This window comes from Serinus canaria, chromosome 6 (assembly GCF_022539315.1).
Source record: "Serinus canaria isolate serCan28SL12 chromosome 6, serCan2020, whole genome shotgun sequence".
Lineage (NCBI taxonomy): Eukaryota > Metazoa > Chordata > Aves > Passeriformes > Fringillidae > Serinus > Serinus canaria.
In genome coordinates this window covers 26,819,883-26,840,604 of record NC_066320.1, presented here as the reverse complement: position 1 = coordinate 26,840,604, position 20,722 = coordinate 26,819,883, and positions in this window count along the sequence as shown.

Here is a 20,722-nt window from a genome sequence, read left to right as displayed (position 1 = left end):
GTGAATACCTTAAGCAGCTGCCTACAAGCAATATGTGTTTGAGTCAGTATGTTGGTGGCCAGCCACAAATACAAGTTTATGAAATTCCAGATTCTTTAACTAGTTAGAAAGACAGCAAGATAAAAGGAGTTAGATAACACATGACTTTATGTAATGTGTCCTTGAGTAAGCTGATTTGCACTGAATTTTAATAGAGCCCTGATTCATCAAATCTCAAACAGAATTAAGGTATGGACTGGATCCTAATAACATCATGCTTTATATCCATGAAAGATAAATTAAAGGATGCAAAACTGCTATTGACAAACATTGATTATATGTACTTTGATGGACTTTGAAGTTGTGCCAGATGCGTCTTATCAGCCTCCGAAGTTTTCTTTTAAATCTCATTGCATAAGGCTTTTACTTTTTAATTATTTTTTTCCTCAGCCTCTTTGATCAAGAAAAAATGTAGATCATATTTGTGTGATGCTATTTCCTATGCATTTTATTTAGATATGCCCTTGTGCACAGCTCATGATATGTAAAAAAATGTTACATGGCACCTAGTGATCTTACCCTGTTATCCTGGGAGCTATTTAATACTTAATTGACCTTCTCAAGCTGCTGAGTGTAATCTTGCCATGTGCAGAGAGCTAGCACAATGCTCATGGTCCTTTTATACCACACAAATCTACACAATGAGGTGCAAGACAAAAGGTTGTTGGTCTCTCTTTGTTGCCAGAAGGATTTTGACCAGTGAGAATGTCCACTGGATCCATTTTAATTCTGCCCCCTGACAGTGGCAAAGTGGTCCTCATGTCAGACCAAATGGGAAAGTAAACCTCCCTGCAACTCCTTCTGATTTTAGGAGATGGACTGAAGTTTATACAATAAGTTTAAACAAGTGGAAATCTTTCTTTCACATTCCTATATACAGGAATATTTTGCCAGTAGGGAGCTTCAAGAAACTGAAAAGAGTTTTTGGAACCATTCTGACATTTCAAAGTTGTGAGCCCACATGCACATCTTGCTTTCCTTGTCCATTGCCAGCCCCTCTGGGCATGGGAATGCATAAAATATATTGGTGTGCAGAGCAAAAGGCTTCAAGGGTGGTGCAGGACTCAGGTACAGGTGGGTTTTTTTTGTGGGAATTGACTGTTCCCTAGTCTCCAAGCCCATCCTAGTGATCATGGCTTGCACATCAAACATGAAGCATTTCTCTGTGAAAATTTAGGTGTCTTCCAACAATAAACATGGAGGGGAAAAAAAGATAAAAACCATTGAATGCTTTTAAATTGAGAATAAATAGATGAAAACAAAAGTTTGAAGATCTGGATCAGGACTATGGTGGGCTGGGGGTTTTCTGCATCACCGTTGATACCACCTTGAACAAATAATTTCTCTAAATACTCCTTCATTCCCAGCACAAGAGTGTGGCTAGTAACTTCTTTACTTTCACTATGTCCTGACTGTTTAGATAATAAACTCTTCTGGCTCACTATTTTTTCCTGTGTTAATGAGCAGCTCCAGGCAAAAGACATACCCTGTCCTAGCTGTGATGTCTACTATAAAGGAAGGAAAGAATAACCAACCTAAAAGACTGTAGTCTCAAATGATTTATTTGGAATTACTACTGAGTATTATAGTCTATAATGCTTGAGCAGCTTTGGTTGCCAGAATAAACAGCAGAAACATTACTTTGTCCTTTTTTTTTCCCTTAAAATGGGAATTTCCACTGAAAAAATATTACTCTTGGATATTTTTCTGCCACTGTACAGATCACTTGAATTCTGATATTGGAAAGCATTTCAAACCCTTCCTGGCTGATAACTCTTCTCCATCCTCCAACACAAATGAATATTCTGTGCTGAATCTACCCCTGTGTGTCTGGTGCATGTGGATTATTATGCTGCTAGACACACTAACTGCAGATCTAGTTATTAACACCAGAATAAACAAATCACCACAGCTGTGAGAGAAGAGAGAAAATTCCAAAGATAAAAGCAAGATGAAAATATTTACTATATAAATCTAACAAAAGCAGAACTTCTAGAAATATTTGCTGGCATCAGCCCACAGGAGCACAAGCCATGCCCTTCAAGGGTAAGAACATCTTTCTTCAGAGTCAACAGCAATGCCATGGAATATTCATGGATGTTCTAACTTTGGTCTTTTAGACTGCTACCATTTTGTGGCTTTCTTTAATTAACCTAATAACTCAAAAGCCCTACTCATGTTCATGCTTCCTCTTTAGTGTTCCCTCCACTTTCATTAAAAGCCCTTCCCAAACTGCAGGTGAAAATGAGAAATCAGAAGCCCTATTATTCTTCTTCATACAGGACTGGAGTTGAGAGAGAGTATAGGGAATTGACTTTTAATATAAAATCTGGAAAGTGGAGGAGGGGTATTCTTTATGAGAAATTCATTTTGGTGCAGAAAGCCAGCATGAGGTCTAGACATCCCTTAAATCAACATTTAAAGTGTTGTGGTTGCATTTTGCTTCATAATTCTCTCTAGCAGCACATTCCCAGTGATGGTTTCAATTCTTGGGCTCAGATCAAAAGCACAGTTAAAAATGTCAAGACAATCAAACAAGCAAAAAACAGAACGAGTGCAGGCAGCAGAAAGTTCTGTTGGACATGTAAGAGGGCTCTTCCCTTGTCCATCCTGCTGTAATTCAGAAGTAACTCATCAAGGGCTTTATGCTAGCTCAAAGCTGGTGCAAAAAGCTGAGCTTGTTGGAGAGAGAGGCAATCCCACCCCAGGGATGCACACCAGGACCAGCAGCCTCTGTCTGGCACTGATTTGGTGCCAAAGTCTTCCTCTGAAGGTGCATAAACACCACCTTGAAGAACAACCTGCCATGGTGGAGCTTTGTCCATGTGGTCAGTCAAAGACTGACAGATGCCCAACTAAAAGATTTTCTGTCCTCTTCTGGCCTCTTGGGTGTTCTTTTAAATCTCTCCTAGAAGAGCTCCAGATATTCTTGTTAGTTGTGCTGCTTTCTGAGCCCATTTCTGTATCTTGGAGCTGCCTGCTAAAAGCATTAAAATTGTAAAGTGGTGGATGAAGGAAGACAGTTTTGCTTTCAAGTTGAAAAACATGCATCAAAGCCCCTGTAGTAAATTTACAGAGTATTAAAAACAAACAAAAATCTGACCGTAGGGTAACATCATTTTAGGAAAGATGCGATGGCCTACCTCAAAGTCTGCATTTAATGTGCACAGCACTCACTTAACCTGCCTAGGCTATAAATCCCAGGGGTCAAATTCTGTCCAACCATCCTAAAACAGAGATATTTTTAGACTGCAAAGGTAGAGCAAATATAGTGTCTCTGCTCCAGTTACCAAACACCTCCTCCACAGGCCCCATTGGTCATTCTCCAGACAAAGTTGAGAGCAGGAACATTAATCTGAGGGAACTCGTACAAGTAACGATGTAATAAAATATGACCCCATGCTATTTTGCATGCATTAGAGGCAAACACAAATTGGAAAACACCTGAGTTTAAAAAAATCCCAAGACATGCCTCCAAAATACATTATTAAATAATAATTACTGCATTTTTAAAAACGATTTTTCTTCCCATTTGCTGTAGTGTTATTACTTTAAAGAGGACTCACAAATTTTTCATAGAGTCATCATTTTTTTCAGGAAAGGAATCCAACAGGTTTATACAGTAATACACATACTAAATATCTGTGAATTCTTCAGCAGAATAATTTAATGTACTGTTCAATGAATTGCCTGAATGACTGAAATAACAGAGACAAGTAACTTCAGGTGCAAAGATGCACAAGTGTCATGAGCACAGCTATGCAGTTCTGACAGAGCCAAAGAATTTTCAGTGAGAACTATACAAATATTTCATTCTCCTAAAATGTTTAGATTTCCTTCTGCAGCACACTAAACAAGTATATCAATCAGATTTTAAATTTTGTATATATTGTCTGATGGTCATTAGTATATATGGATAGAATTATTCCTCTCAATGGCCAGCTGGAAGGCTGTACATGGTGGGAGACCCGGCCTTAGCTTCTTGCTCTCCTTGTGGAGGTGGTGACATAAATAGCCTTATGTCATATTTATCTTGGTTTCATGTTCAACTTGGCCAGCCTGGTGTGATAAGCACGTCTAATTTTGTTGAGCATAAAGATGTTGATTAATTTCAAGCTCAGCTTCCCCAGGTTACAATTCCTCCTTTTGTTCCCTTATCTCAGACCTATACTTTGACCTGTATTTTCTTTCTAAAAAGCTTTTTTTCTGTAGACACTGATTCAGTATTCAAGCTCATTTTTAACATAGTTGGAGCTAAATAAGTTTTTTGTAATTTAAGATTCTGAAACTTGTAACAGAAACAGCACAGCATGGTTTGCACTTTTCTCCATGTAGCAGTGCAACCACAAGTAAAACTCAACATGGCTTTTATCAGACTTTCTTGGATGAGAAAGTTGTCTCTAAAGCAGCAATGCCAAATGTGAACAGCAGATCAATAACTGCAGGGGTAATAGTTTGTAAGATAGTCACTGGAATTGTGAGCAGATCCTAAGGGATTTTGTGTCCTCTTTTCACCTAATTTATCTTTACCTTACTCTGAAAGCTTCATCCACTGTTCTTTCCCCTAGTTCACTGCATTCAGCACAGTTTGCCTTCTTCCCTCTGGTCCTCTTTACCAGCCTTTTTTTGACCAAGGAGCTATCAAATATCTTTTCTTACCTTTCCCAGTCTCCAATTCCTGTTGTCATTACAATCAAACCTTGCTGGCTTTAAAGATACACTGATGGAAGGTACAAAGAGCCAGACCTGGTGGAAGTGATAGAAGCAAGGTGTTTGCAGCCCAGTGGATCTCTGTGCCCACAGCATCAGCACAACCTTCAAAGGGCCAGACTGGGAATGGACAGACCCAGCACCATGAAAAATCAGAGTCTGGGGTTCATAAAGGGAAATGCAGACAGGGTCCAGTGAGGCTTCTCTTGTTAACTGCCAACAACTGTATTAGCTCACTGGAAAGTCACTGTGGTTTCCTCACTCCAGACTCCTCAAAGGCTCAAAAGTTGAGCATTTTTAAGGTTGAGAAAATTTTATATGAGCCTACCATGACAATGTTTCATGATAGCAGCTGTCAAGTTCCTCCTTTCCTAACCCTTGGTAATAACATGAACATCCTGGTTGACAATCTCCCTGTAAAGCATCATAGTCTTCCAGCAAGAAGGAAGGAGGCAAGAGTCACTATGTTCCTATGAAATACTTCACAAGAAGGATATCAGTGAATTCTTTTGGCTGTTGTTAAAAAGAACCTTTTGAGAAAAAGTTTATGTTTTGTGTGTAAAGCAGCCCTTCTCATATAGTAGGTTTAGATGGCCCCTAAGCTTTCACTGCAAATTTGGAATGTGGAGGTGCTGGTATGGCTGGCAGCACGTATCAGTGTTTACATTAAAAGTAATTACAGTGATGTTATAATTCCTAAGCAAGGCATTGAAAAACTGAATAATTTATTGTTAAAACTAATGCAAATGTGCTCCAAAGTGGAACTGATTCCTGAACAGCTGATCTCAGCTTTTTAGTGACATGTTGAAGACAGCAAAGCAATATGGTTACATTATTTTAAAGTCTGTGGTCTGTTATAACAATATATGATTTTAAAAACCTGTATTTATTTCCCCTTTTCTCTTTACCATGATGCCTCCTTAGCACAAAGGTTTCTCCTGTCTGACATCCTCACTTGTGCACCTGAGTGGGACCCCAAAAACCAAAGCAAACACCCTCCTTGAGGGAAGGATCTTTCACACCATGTACAGAATACTTTGGAAAAGAAGCTTTCAGGCAGGAAATGAATCTGGAAAACCACTTTCCCTGGTCCCTGAAGCTGGTCCTGAACAGATTTCCCATGGGGGAGCTGCCCAGTTCCTGGCATTGCATCCATCAAGGGCGCCTGACAGACAGATGCTGCACATAAATTCCCTTTGGTCTGGATATTTGTGGGTCCATCCTTCCAGGAACCTGCCCCATATACTGGCTGCTCAAGTAAATTCCAGAGGAAAGAAAAAGCATGTCTGAAGTTACCCCTTCCCCTTCCTTCTCTGCCCTTCCCTCCCAAAAAGGATACACCACCCCTCCATGGCCCATATTTCCAAACTTTTTGCTTCTTTGGGTGATTTTCATACTCTGAAACAGCATCATTGAATTTTGCTTAGTTAAGGCAAGACGGCTCATGTCAGAAAATGTTTGCTAGATTTGGTCTCATTTTGTAACATTTCCCCTCAAAGGATGATTCAATGATGCATCTTAGAATCAGATTCCAGAGAGGGAACTAAAAGAAACATCAATAAAAAAAGAAACTGTGAGGAAACTAAATATAGAACAGGCCAATATGAATTAAACAGCATCCTAGAAATCTTCACACAATAATTGATTTGCTCATTTGTACTTCTTTCTATTCTTTAATCTTTCAGCAGGGCTTCAATCCTCCCCCCATTGCTTTTTTAATATTCTCTGTTCATCTGTTGTCTACAATATTGTTTCTGATCTCTCTCATCCCATCAATCATCTATAAAAAGAGACTAGTCCACACACTCTGGTCTCCAATCCTAATGACTGTAAAGAACTAATCACCTAAACTGAGTGATGTTCATTGTTGTAAGTGTCTCTTTGATTTATTAAACATCTCTGTATAAATTCCTGCATGTTTTGCAAGTTGTTTCCTAGAACCTGTATGAAGGCACTTTGAAATCCTAAAACTGTCTGCTTATGGGGTTTTCAGTTCACCTAATAAAGGGATTCTAGTCATGAAAAATGAGCTTTTACTTAACTGAAAGGAGCACTCAATTCCAAATTCAGGTCAGAGCCTCAGTTTGAGCTTCCCCTGAATATACAGCAAACTTACAAAGGCCGCTCATATACACTTTATATTAATTTGAAAATACTGTGTGCATTGCTTTGGGATGTCTGCCTGCTGATGGAGAGCCACAGACACTATGGAAATGCTCCTAATGATGGCATTTTCCATGGCTGTCACTTTCACATGCTGTTGCAAGCTCCTCAGTTGATCAAGTGGACTTCCAATCTGATTAATTAAAGCTTAAGAACTGAATATGTTCACAACCTGTCTTTGTCAAAGCAACATTTTCAGCACTGTGCCATTGGTGTGGGGCTGCCCCACGCAGTGACAGGGTGGGATTCCAGTGCTGAATCTGGGCCATTGTGACCACACACTGATGGTGAGGCCACTCAATACCCACCAAGGGATCTGGGTGTCACCAAGGTTGGGGGATTCTCAAAAGGGTGTGAGATCCAGGTTTTGGGAGCTGCCTCCCCATCTAACCTGGTCTCACTTGAAAGGAAAAGAGATACTAAGGACAGAGCAGAATTCAAAATGAGCAAGGTAAGTCTGGAGATTGTGTGAGGCTTTTGAAAGAACCCAACATGATGTTCTTGTGAGCTAATGGCCAAAAATGGGAACTAGACAAAGCATTCAGCGGGCACAGCTGTTGGTAGAACCACACTCAGCGGACATCAGTCAAAACAGAGGACCAGTTTCACCAAAAAACCCTCTCTGTGCTTTTCATGCTTTTTCCCCAGCACCTTAGGGTACAGAACTAGAAAGAATAGATACAAAGTGTTTGAATGAGGCCACTCTGGAAAGGATTCTTTGCCAAGGAGAAATCCACTCCCCTTTCTCATGCTGGATTTGCACAGAATATCGAGTCCCTGCTAAAAATAAATCCATAATGTTCACCCCAGTCTTTACAGCAGTCCCTGGCTAATGAACCAGCCACCATTACAGGCGGGTGAGCTTCAGGCATTGATTGCCTTAGTGCCTCATACTAAGTAAAAAGGATGTTAATAATCTTATTATTACAGAAACATCATGGAAACTCATAAATATAGATTCAATAGTTAACATCACAAATCTGTGAAAACCCTTTTTTCAGCACAGTATGAGCAGAGTTATGCCGTTAGAAAAAAGAAGTGGGAAAAACTATGTATAAATTATTCTATAGATTTACCCACTTTTTATGTTTGCAAAAGTGTTCTAATACCTTGCAGATTTTGTATTTTGTAACCATGAGCAAAACAGTCTCCTTTAGCCCTCTGGTAAGGGAGCCAGGCTGGTAAATCCTGGTTTGGTATACATAGCTCATATAGGTTTCCTTTTCACTGTCAGTTCATCAGATCAAGTGCTCCTCTTAGAATAAGATTTTGTTTCCTTGCATTCCATTTATCATTCCAAATTTGCTTTCTGCCTATATCTCAGGATCTCAAGCAAACATCAGTGTTCTGTGATTGCAGTTTTCACCTGGAGTGGCCACAGAAAGTGATTAGCTTCCCCACAAGTGCCCAGGCTCCGAAAGGGCTGCAACATAAAAACCCAGCAGAAGAGGGATATTTTCTCTAGATTTTTTTTTTTTTAAGTAAATGTGATGATTATTTTTTTGGGGAAAAATTATCTTCTATCCCTAAATAACTGAAAAACAAATAGAGATAAAGGAGATTTAGATTTCTGTTCAAGAAAATATTTGAGGATCTAATTAGTGAAGTTTATACTGTTCCCATTATGTGTACTCTTATGTATATAATTGCTGTAAAAAGATATTTCTATTAATATTAGGTGAGAGCACTCCGTTACCCTGTTACAAGAACTTGAATAAATAATAGCCATCTGCAACACTGATGTCAGCATCTTTATCACAGGTGCTGATTTGGACTAGATGATTTCCAAGCTCTCAGGAAGGAGAGACTCATTTCTATTCTGAGAAGCTCCCACACGGGGGACTGTCACACAAATGGACAGAGATTAGGGACAACCAAAAATTTCCACCTGTGTGAAATCCCTGCACCACAGAAAGGCTTGCAGGGAGAAATGGTTTTAAAGAGCTTCAAAAGTAAAATGCAGGCAGGGAAGTGGCTTTGCATTGTGAGGAAAAGATCACCAACAGGAGAGCTGAAAGCTCACAGAGAATTTAGTCCCCAAGCAAGTTTAACAAAAATGTTTGCTTAGAGTCCTATCACACCATTCTGCAGTTGGATCACTTAAACTAATCATATCCTTAAAATATTTACTGATGATGGACACAGCCTACAAATTTAGTAGCACTGGTTTTACTGAGAAATGATCTGCGATTTTTCTCTGCACAATAATACTGGCAATTTCAAATCTGTTATCTCACAACCTACCAAAATCTTAATTTTTTTTATCTCTTGTCAAACAAATGCTTTCCAAATCTATGTGGGATAAATACAATGATGATTTAATGTGTTTTACAATCCACTGAGATTTAAATATATCAGCTCACCTAGAAATGGATATTATATATTTTACAGCCCTGGCTTGGGAGAAAATCCTACATCTTGAAGAAAAGAAACAAAGACCTTTTTTTTCTGATTTGAGTGTGTTGTTTGAGTTTTATTTTCTTTTCTTTTGTTTTTCCCTGAAAGCTGGTTGCTGCTTGAGAGGCACCAAGCAGTAAAGAAGACAGAAAGCAGTTAGTCTTGCTGGAGGTGAACTGTAGGGTTAGAGGGCAGGAGAGGAGGTCAGAGGTATATATGATCAATACAATATTGCACAGGAATTGCCACAGAGGACACCTCATGCCTACTTTGTGTGAGCACTTATAAATACCTGTCTGTATTGCCAATGCCTGGCTCAGCTGAAAAAGGTTCTGTATCTTTGACGTGAGGCAAGAAGATCTCCATCCCCGCAGTTCTACTGAGATTACTCAGCTGTGAACAGATAACTCGATACAAAGAAGAGGAAGAAAAAGCAAGGAAAAAAGTAGAAGCAGACAATTTCATAGAGCCCAAACCAGACAAGACTCTCTCTGATGACCAAGGGAAAAGCTTTGATAAACGGTAGGGCAGCTCCTCAAATCCAGGTCTCTGAAAGTGGGGGTGGAACACTGCAGGAAATAATATGAGAGTCCCTGCTGTGGGAGTCAAGGGAGACAGGGAAAATAGTTCAGGTAATAAAAAAAATGTTAATATTACAAGAGTGGAATGCATCTGAGTATAATTCCAGACTTTTAAGTTCGGTTTTCAAATCTTGGAGAAAGAAAGAGGCAGCCTGCTGCCATCTCACTAGTTTGTCACATTGGGTTTAAGGTGTAGAATAAATCAAAACTTTTTTTTTTTTTTTGGGAACATGGTACAAAGAAATGCATTAATAATACATGAAAAAATCTTCATCACGTTGGTGTGCATCAGTGGAAACACTATTTTAAAGAAACTATGAGCAACACATGAAAAGATTTGACCTAGGTTTCACTTCTGATGTGCCAGGGTGGGGGCAAGGTGAGCATTCCTCTTACCTACTGATGTGCTACATCTGTGACTTCCTACTTGGGTAGAGAAGTTGGGTTTCCAAAGCAGGGATGATTTTTTTTTCCCCTACAAGCAAGCAAGGAAGTTTGAATCCTCTGAGCCATCCCCTCTAAGTGTGTTCAAGAGGAACAGAGAGAGAAATAAAACAAAACCTCCCAGTTAGCTGGTAGCTGCCATGCCTTTTCTTCCTCTGCATACTGAATGTTTAAATGTCTAAAGGCTCTGATGTTTGCTGAGAACAGCAGTGGTATTTGTGCTCAGCTTGGCACTAGTGCGGACATGGGACACATGCCTACATCCTGTGCCCTTCTAAATGCTTGTGATTTCCTTCCCTTTTGCTTCCAGATACACACTTTAAAAAAAAATTAAAAGTATACAATTTCTATTTATGGAAGAGCATAGCTGCAACAAATATTTGTTCCTAAGCTAGCTGAATCTATCAGCAGTCACAGTGTGGGAAAGATCAAAGGGAAGACAAGACAAACACAAAAATGTTATTTGTGATTTGGATTGTGGTAGCGTCCAAATGCTCCACACAAAAATGGGACCTCCTGCAGTCTATGCTGTACAGGAAAAAAGTGGAATTTTCTTGTCTTCTGAATCACCAGGCACCTCAATAAGCAAATTTAACACAAGGAGGATGAAAACAGATTATTCTGTTAGTGACCAGAATGAGGAAATGCTCATTTTGCCAGGGCATCTCTGATTAAGTTGGTTTGCAAGAGCTGTAGGCACCCTTTCCACAGCTGGTGACATGATGGCAAGAGATAAGAGGGTTCCACCACCTCTGTGAGGCTCTCTGTCCAAGAGGGAACCCTTTGGAGCCTTTGTGCTTCAGGAGTGCAAGAGCTTTGGTCCCAACAGCTCTCCCAGGAGCTCCCTGTCCTCTCAGAGCTGGTCAAACACTGTCAGACCAGACAATTTCCTGCACTTAGTGGCCACTTGGTGGACAGGGAGCATGAACAATGGATGTGACTGTGCTGCCCCACTGACAATCTTGCCCCAGTCTCCAACACTTGCTGGAGGACACCTCAGTTGTGCCTGGACAAGCAGAGAGGGAAGGTGAGTGCTCTGTATCCAGCTCTGCACTTCCTGCCAAGTGGGGGAGACCCATCTGACAGCCCTCGCAGGGCTCTTGCATGCATTTCATTCCTCTCTCCCAACACATGGCCACTCCACCACCCTCCTCGACCCAGATGTTCAGGAGAAGAGTGTGAGAAAGGGGGAATTCACTGCTCCAGCAGACAGTCATTGCTCTCCCTATATATGCCTTCAGCCTGTTGTCACCATCTTCATTTGCAGTTTTGTGAACTACTTTTAACTTATTTAATAGACTCCCACAATAGGAAAAAAGGCCCTAAGGAAAGAGAATAAAAGTTGTTACTTTGCTAAGACCTTGCCTGGCAAATTTCAACTCAAAAACCCCAGAGAATGCAGAAGAGATTAATGAAAATGCTGAGAATCACCATAATAATTCCAACTACCAGCACCAGTGTCAGCAGGCTCAGCAGGGCCTGTCATTAGAAAGCCCCCTTTTAAATGGGTGTCCCTCCTATTAGTTAAATTATCTACACTGCAGCGAAGAATATTCCAAGGTGACAGAAACCGAAACAGTACAGGCTGCTAAAAATGAAAATCAGATAATTGCTCATAAATTACTTCTGGGGTCTTTCAAGATCTTTCGGTCTTGCTGACTGAAAGGCAAGTCATTTGGAATGCAATAATTAAAATAAAAGCTGCAACATACAGGAAATGTGGTTGGAAGGAAGATATTAAGAGATGCATTGTACCTACATAAATTATCATCTGGTTTTTGATAGCATCCTGAATTCATTCTCATTCTCCTTAAAAAGCAAGTAGACATGAGAACCTTGACATGGAGAGCACCTCTGGCTCTGGTCCCCAGTCTCTTCCCTGGATCGTCACACATATTCCAGCCAGGGATAAAAAGGAATATTGGATATTACTGTCCTTTCTCACACTTTTCCCCCAGTGCTGCCTCTGTGTAATGCTCAGTGACACCCACCCCTGACACTGGGGACCAGCAGATCTTCAAGGGTGCCCCAGCAGTCCTCAGATCCCCTTGTGACTTCAGCCCCTTCAGAGAATGGGCACAGCCCTGCTCATATGCACTGAAGGGAAACCCCCAAATTTCCTCCCCTGGGATGGGATCTCAAGACTTAACCCAGAAATATTTTAAACAGGTGGCCTTTTCTCCTAATTTGCCACATCTGAGGGTAAAATTAATGTCACTTGGTGTTCAGCAGAGCCATCCCTGTATTAGTTTTTTCCAGTAGTTTTAGATGAAAGTTGCTGAGAGACGCAAGGGGTGCTGTGATGAGCTGAAGGTCAAGACATCATCACCTCTTCAGCTGTATTCTCTCTTCATTTTCTGATCATCCCACACAGCTACCAACTGTTTGGAAGAGGATAGCCAAGGAACTCCAGAAAATGTCTGTTAAAAATCCATTTGACACTCATTTACTGCTGACCACGTTTGGTCTAAAAACATTAAGAAACTGTTTCACCCCTCTTGGCATTTATTGGACTACATGGAGATATTTTTTCAGACTTTACTTGCTATTTTTTTTAAAGCCAGACTGTGTTTTGTTAGTTGCCCAGAGGATTTCATGCATGGGGTACTCTATAAATAAGACTTATTATTCCCCAGTGACAAATGCAGCTTCTTTCTCAAAAGTTCCATAATAGCTCCTGTGGGACAAACAGGAGTTTTCTGATGGTGTTAAGTTTCACAATTAAAGAGACACCTCCTGCTATAAGAGGGATAGATAACCAGTTTTTAAACCACCATTTAATTGCTGAAGACAGCAAATCTTCTGCCCATGAGTTACAGCTGGGTAGTGAGAAGGGGATGACATCAGTCACCAACTATGATTCTCTGAAGTTCCCCAGGGAAAAAAATATTTGGTTCCCCCAATCCAATTTATATCTTGGAGGAGGTAGGGGAAGCTGTAAAACCGACCAGGCTAGCATAACAGGCTGGTGCTGTTATCCTGATCTCAGCAAGGCCAAGGACTGTACAAGCAGCTGAAATTCCCTGTGGAGTTCAAGATAAGGCAGGAGAAATTCTGCAGGACGACCACTGCAGCATGGACAACACTGTTTCTGGGAGGGAAAATACAGGACTTCTATCTTCAGGGCTGCTTCTCTGCACTTTTTGCCAAAAATAAATTAACCCCATGAACACAGAACAAATGTACATATATTACAGGGCTCCTTTCATGAATAAAGGATGCCAGGTCACCTAACTTCCATCCAAATAAGTGGCACAGGAAGGGAGAGAGGAGAAGTGAAGGTAATTTGATGTTACAGCAAGGAGGAGACAGAGGTTTGCACATAGCTGAATCATCCAACAACGCAATCTGCCAGAAAACAGCAAATATCCCACAACTTCATGTGATTTTCATCAATCTGTCCCCTGTCCTAACACTGCTGGAATGTTCTATAGCAGGATCTCAGAGATGTGTCACAGCAGAGGCATTGCAGCCTCCTGGCACAACCCCTTCCAGCACTGATCTCCTGCAAGGCTGGACCTCAGCACAGAGGAAAGGGATGGTTTTTCCAGTTATGACATCACTTCCTCACAGATAATGCTTTTCCCCAGTCCCATCACCTAAACCTCCCTTAATGACTGGTGGTTTAGTGCATGTTCAGAATTTCCATTACAGTGAGTCTTTACCATTCTTCCTGCTTTTTAGGCTCAGGAAATGCTTTGTGTAGGATTCAGGGCATGCAGGTGGGAGTGTTCCTGCAGCCTGATCTTTCTATGATCTGTAATTCTCAGTGGCCATGGTTTCACCTTTATCTGGAAACTTATAGGAAAAATCTCTTTTGGAACCTGATGAGAAAATGAGAAAAAGCCTGATTAAACAACTGCCTATCATCTTCTGGCATGGTTATCCCTCAGTGAATGCCTGAAATCAGCAGTCAAGAACAAATAAAGAGCTCACACTCCTATTTGATCACTAGATCTCAGTGTTACACTGAAATGAAGCCAGTTATCCTGAGTGGCACCTGAGTCTTTTGGAGTTGGACACAAAAGGCACCGTGGATCTGGTGCTCAGAGGCACCACAGAGGTGCCTGTCTGCAACACCTGGGCTCCTCTTACTCATGTTTGGGGGTCAGAGTTGCTATGTTGAGGGGACAGGGCTCCCAGCTGAATGCATTGAGGTGGGCTGTGTGCTGGCAGTATGTATGAAGTATGTGTGTGCAGCCAGGAGACCAGATTTATTTGTAAATAAATAAATAAATTTAAAAAAGTTATTCTAAAGGGAGAGAGGTTAGCAAAACTGTCCACTGGGCTAAAATATTAAGCAAACCATTTCCAACCTCCATGAAGTAATAGATTTCTAATGCTGCTTACTCAGGACTTCTAGAAGGCTGCTGTACTCACAGGAGGGTGCTTTCTTTGCTTATTTTATGCATCAGTTTCATGCAGAATGTTTGTTGCCTTCTGTGGGTGAAAACCATATATTTTCTGATGGAGATTGCTTACTTCAAGGAAAAATTAAATGTAGATCTTCAGCCTTGAGAACATTAACTTTTTGTGCAATTTAGATAACAAATCACAAAATCATAGAATCATAAATACCAAGATGGAAGGGGACATTAAGGACTTGGTCCAACCTTGCTTGGCAAAAGCACAGTCTAGGCAACATGCCCCTGCACCCTTTCCAGCTGAATCTTAAAGTGCCCCAACATCGGGGAATCCAAATGTAAAACCATTCAAATTTTCCTCAGGAAATTATTGAGAAATTTCTTCAAGCTGGAGCAGATACATCCTCAAAAAAGACTGTGGAAATGTGTTGACATTGAGCGTGACCTCAAATCTTGATACCTGAACAGGTATTAGACCAGGTCTAAGCATTCCATCCAAGTGCCTTTTTTTAGTGGTAGACCTTTATGTTGTTCTCTCTCTCCTTGGCCATAATTTTTTTTTCTTCCACCAAGAGCAGGATTTCTGCCTTTCCAGATAACCATCCAGCCACCTAGACCTCTGTATCTGAGACAGATGTACTGTCTGTCCCAGTGAAACTGGGACTGCTTGGACAGCTCTGCTACAAGGTGTTCCTATGTTTTTTGATCTACCCTGCCTTTGCCCAACTTATCAGGACTCACCTCTGCACCTGAATGAACTGGATCATATTTTTGGTGAAGAAACAGGGAGGATAGAGGAATGAGGAATGCTGTGCTGGCTGACAGAGGAACGAAGGAATAGAGGGAAGAGGGAGGGAGTCAAGCTGCCAAATGCAGCTGCAGCGTGTGACATTGGGACAGACAGCACAGAGGGGACAAGTACACATGGATGGAGCAAATTCTGCAGTTTGTTTACTCTGCAGTGATGAAAGAGAAAGGTCAGTTTCTATACACCCTGGCTCATAGGCTGGCATATACGATTCATATATATGTATTTAAAGTCTTCTATATCTCTCTGGCTCAGGCTGCCACTCATTTCTAGTCTTCTAACAAGCAGGCTTTTGAACAGCATTCACGCTCACTTTTTAAGTTTCCAAAGAAGCATCTCTGGCTGTAGAGGCTGCTGCTAATGAGAGATGAGGCAGTGAGGAGACAGCACTACTCCAGGTCGTCTCTGTGTTGTGCCATCCTGTGCTGTGTGAGCAGATGACAGCCATGCTCTGCCCTGCTCTGGCTGCACCATATGGGTCAGGGTCTGTGTTAGCACACAAGTAACCATTAACCTGGCCTTTGCTACCGCCTTCCAAAAACATCTCTGAGTATTCACCTTTTGTTCTGACTGTAACAGTTGTGTTCAAGAAAATGTCAGTGAGCAACAAGATAGGGTTCACTAGGACAGGAATCACAGAAAAGCAAAATTGTGGCAACACAGAATTCACCCCAGTCCAGGCAAATAAAGAAACTCCCTCTCACTGCCTTTTCTGTGCAAAGGGAGCTGGATTTCAGCTCACAGTCACAGCAAGGGGCTGCAGCCACCACGTCCCTCAGCTCTTCCCACCACTGGGCACACACCTGACATCTGTGTGGCAGCAGCTGCAGCTTTCTGTGATCTGTAGTGGGAACACCTGAAATGGGTGCTCAACATCTCATAGCCCTTGGTCCTTTGGGATTTTAGTCACAAAGCAGATGAGTAACTCCTCTCTCCACACCTTTACACTCAATGCTAGAGGCACTTGAAATACTAAAGACTGAAAATAAGGTATCCTAGTTTGTACTGAAAGGTACCATTTAATGGTTCACAAAATACAAGATTGAGAACTGTGTGTGCACACTTTTATGTTAATATTGTAGCAGAGCTGCCTGACCAGATGTGTTGGATGGTCCCAGTAGAAGTTTCGCTGGCTCCTGTGACCCCACCTGCTTCCTTCCACCCCTTTCAAAGACCAGATAAATTTCTTATTAACATGGCTGGAAAGTTGGGAAAGTAGGCAGAAATGGCAGCTATCTCCATGAGCTGCCTCATTCCACTGACACATAATTTCCAACCAGTAAGAACCTCACAGAAACACAGAGAGTCATGGTGCCTCCTCTCCTCCTTTTTTCTTTTTATTTTTTTTTTTTTTTTTTTTTGCAGAAACATCTTTAGAAGAAACTTCCCCACACTTGGAACATCAGTTCAGTATCAGCAGAAGATAAAACCAGTGATTCAACAACATCTTAATGGAAGACTCCCACACCTTTGGAGGGCAGCAGAGGAAAAACTCAGACCTGCTATGGCTTCGATTTGCTATGTCCCTGAAAAGAAAAAATTATGTCTACATAGTCTTACAGAGACACAAAAAATAGAAGAAGGAAATATGACTCTTGCTCACTTAAATTTTTTTAAAACCTACAAGCGCTCTCCACCAGCTGTCTCTTTCTCAGCACAAGGCTTCAGGGGCTGGGCAGAGCACTGCTTGGTGAAATGGATATACTAAACATTGAGCAAAACCCCTTCTCATTTACAGCTCTCCTACTTCAGCAGAATTACATCAGGGATCTGTTCCATCCGTGGTACAGAGCTGTGCAATTCATACACCCTCCTCTGCCTTAAAATTCCCAAGCTGCACTGTGCAAGGAAGGAAGCAATAAAAGACATGGTGCACAGACAAGGCTTAGTCTGCACTCAAGCTCTGATGCTGTAAAAAATGCCTGGCTGAAACAAAGATCTAAGTTCCACATCATTTATTTAACTTTCAAACATCATATCCTAGGTTTTACAGTGATGGGCACTACAGAAAACACAATGAGAAATAGATGGGTAATTACAGTGGTGGTTTTGACTTTTACCATCATCTAAAACTGTAGTAAAGTCAGAAGACACAGGTTTATGCTTCTTGAGATACGTGTTTAAATCAAGTTATGTCATAAGTGATCTGAATGTAATGGTCACAGCTTGACTCCTCACCAGCCTTAGAGAAGTGACTGAGTTTCAGAATTAGGCACAATTTTCTGTATCAGAGCACGTGTACTGCACAGTTTGGTACAAATCAGCGTGACTGGCAGCACACTCAGGACTAGGAGAAAAGAAGAAACTTAATTTCTGAGAGAAAGTTGTGATGTGTGAGGGAAGCTCCCTGGGCAGCTGCCCACGAGCTGGCTGCTCCTGAGCCTGCAAACCCCTATGCCTGCTGCAGCTTGAGAGAGGCACTGCTCGGGCTGGGGGGAGAGCAAGGGGCAGGAAGAAGCTGCTGGTGGGGAAAAAAAAAAATAAATGTTATGAGAACAAAACAGACATGAAAGATGTTTTTAATGTCACGTATGTATAGATCACAGGGGAACTTTGAAATGCTCGATTAGGTATTGAAGTAGCCATCACACAGCCCACAACCCCTGACCGTTCCAGAAGCCCCATGCAGGCAGGTACCGCTCGGGCTGCAGCATCCTTTGATGTCCAGCTACGCGACAGGAGCGTGAGTCACCGCGCGGCGAGGGACCGGACACGGGGTCAGCGCCGAGCATCCCGCCGGCTGCGGGCTCGCCCGGGGCAGCTCCCCGGCCAGGCTCGTCCCCGCAGCGCGGGTGGCCCCGGCTCCGCAGGGCTGTGACCCGGGCCACACGGACCTGCGGGGGGGACTGCCCACGGGAACGCTGCAAGGCGGCGATGTCCCCAGGGCTGCCGGAGGGTGCAGGTGCGGCCAAAAGGCGCGGCGGGGCGCGGGGCCGTCCGTGGGTGGCAGTGTCCCCGCGTGCGGCCGCCTGTCCCCCGTGTCCCCGCGGCGCGGGCCACGAGAGGGCAGTGACACACAGCCGAAGGGATGGAGCGCGCCCGCTCCTGCGCCGAGCCGGGCTCCGGCTGTGCCGCCGCCTTCCCTCTCATTACAGCTTTGGATAAAATTCCAGAACAAAGGAGCAACGCAAGGATATGCTCATTGCGGCGCCTTCCAAGTGTCCCTTACCGGGTGTGAAACAAAACCGGGGCGGGTAAATACCCGACAAGGAAACGCTTTGTGCGCCGGGAGCTCGTAAGATGAAATGAGACTTTCTGTTGCGGTTGTTTGTCAGGCTAAAATAATAATTGTATCGAAATTCATTTTTAATTAAACTGTTCGGTGTGCTCGGGGTATCTACATTGGCATGTATGGAGTGCCCGTCATTGCTGTATCCGTGGGCTTTATCTGCACAATCAGTTAAGCTTAGTATATTTTAATTGAAATTCTTTCAGTCTTTCAGCTGTTACGTCCCCCTTCAGATTATCATTCATATTATAGCTGCATTTCATGCTTATCCTATTCTGAGTGATCAAAAGGATCGTTCTGCCACTATATTTAATGCTTCCCTCACTTTCGCAATCACTTTTTATTATAAACTCTTGCTGTTATGAGGGAATTTGGTGCAAATCAGTTCACACCTTTTTGTTAGCTATAAACCAGATGTAAGAAACCCCAGCATTAAAAACACGCAGAAGTGAATGACTGTCATTCTTAAAAACAGAAAATATGTCACTAAGATAATATGAAATATTTTAAAATGTAACTGGAATATGCAAGATGTAAGTCCTGAAATAATTTTAGCAAAATATGCCCCTAAAATTTCCAGGCAACAACCAAAATTCAAAAAAGGAATGAAAAGAGAGCCTGTTTCTGTCCTGTTTTTACACAACACATTTTATTTTACTTAATGTAAATAAGTCTCTTTTAAAATTTTTGTTGAACATTCTTAGCTTATCTTACTGTGAGAAAAAAAAAAGGAAAAAGAAAACTAGGAGATTTACAGGTTTCTTGTATGAAAGAAAAATGTTAAAATTAAAATAATTTAAGGAAGAGAGATCTTGATTTGCATTTCTCCAATAAATCAAAATATTAACTTAGTTTAAAAAAAAATCTCCAGACAGTTGTATCAGTTAATACTCTCTTAGGATTGCATTTTTTTTATTGAAACCCCTGAAAATGTGTTTTTTAACCTCTCTTTGATATTTTTTGTCTCTCACCTCACCAGTAAGGCACTATTTTCAGTTTAAGTCTTGGTGCTGAAAGATGCGATCCTGAGCAGCCCGCATTCCCAACCTCTGTTAGAAACAAAAGAGACAGGATGCAGAGGGAAGCTCAGAGAAAGGAACAGCACTGGAGTTTGGTTTTACTTCAATGGTAAGCATGACATAAGTGAGAAGAATTAGTGTGAGTCCAGTTTTGGAGGACAGCAGTCCACATCCAGCGCTGACAAGGGAGAGGACTTAACCTAATGGTTTGTTTCCACACCTCACAGCCACCAGCCTCAGTAACATCCACCACAGTCCTCCTGAACGAGACATTTATTGCAGTTTCTGAGAGCTAAATTCTTACCAGTCATGCTATCATCATTCTGGCACTCAGTGTGGACCTGCACCTTCCATTAGGAGCTGCAAGGGCCCTGGGAGTGAAGCTGTGCTGAGCAACCCATGGTCACCTGCTCAACAAGATTACAGGGAACTTTGCCATTTGTATGTCAACATTTGGACCTCAGGAATTTTTATCTAAATCCAGATAATTTATGTGAGTCTGTCTATTCCAGCATGGCAAAGGAAAATAAAACCAACTTTCTCCAAGAATATGTATTGCCTGGTGATTATTTCCTAAGGAAAAAGCAGGTTTTCCTCTCTTGTGCTAAATTTCAGAAAGCTTGTACCTAGGGACACCTTTTCATGACTTACACATAGTCTCTGCCAAATTTTTATTGTGCTTCCAAACAATTGATTTGCATCCATGATGTGTCTTAAAATATAGAAGAAATACTTAAACAGATGTGGAAAATACTTGCATATATCATAGCTTATATTCTACATGCATATATTCTTATATAAGCTCATATATTCATATAGAAGCTTATACTCTGTATTCTATTCCATATATCACAGCTGTATATATTCTATATGATTCTATTATATATCTGTATGTGTATGCATGCATGGAAATTCTGCATACAGCCGAGGGGGAACAGCACACTGGAAATGCACCCCAGTTTAGTTTA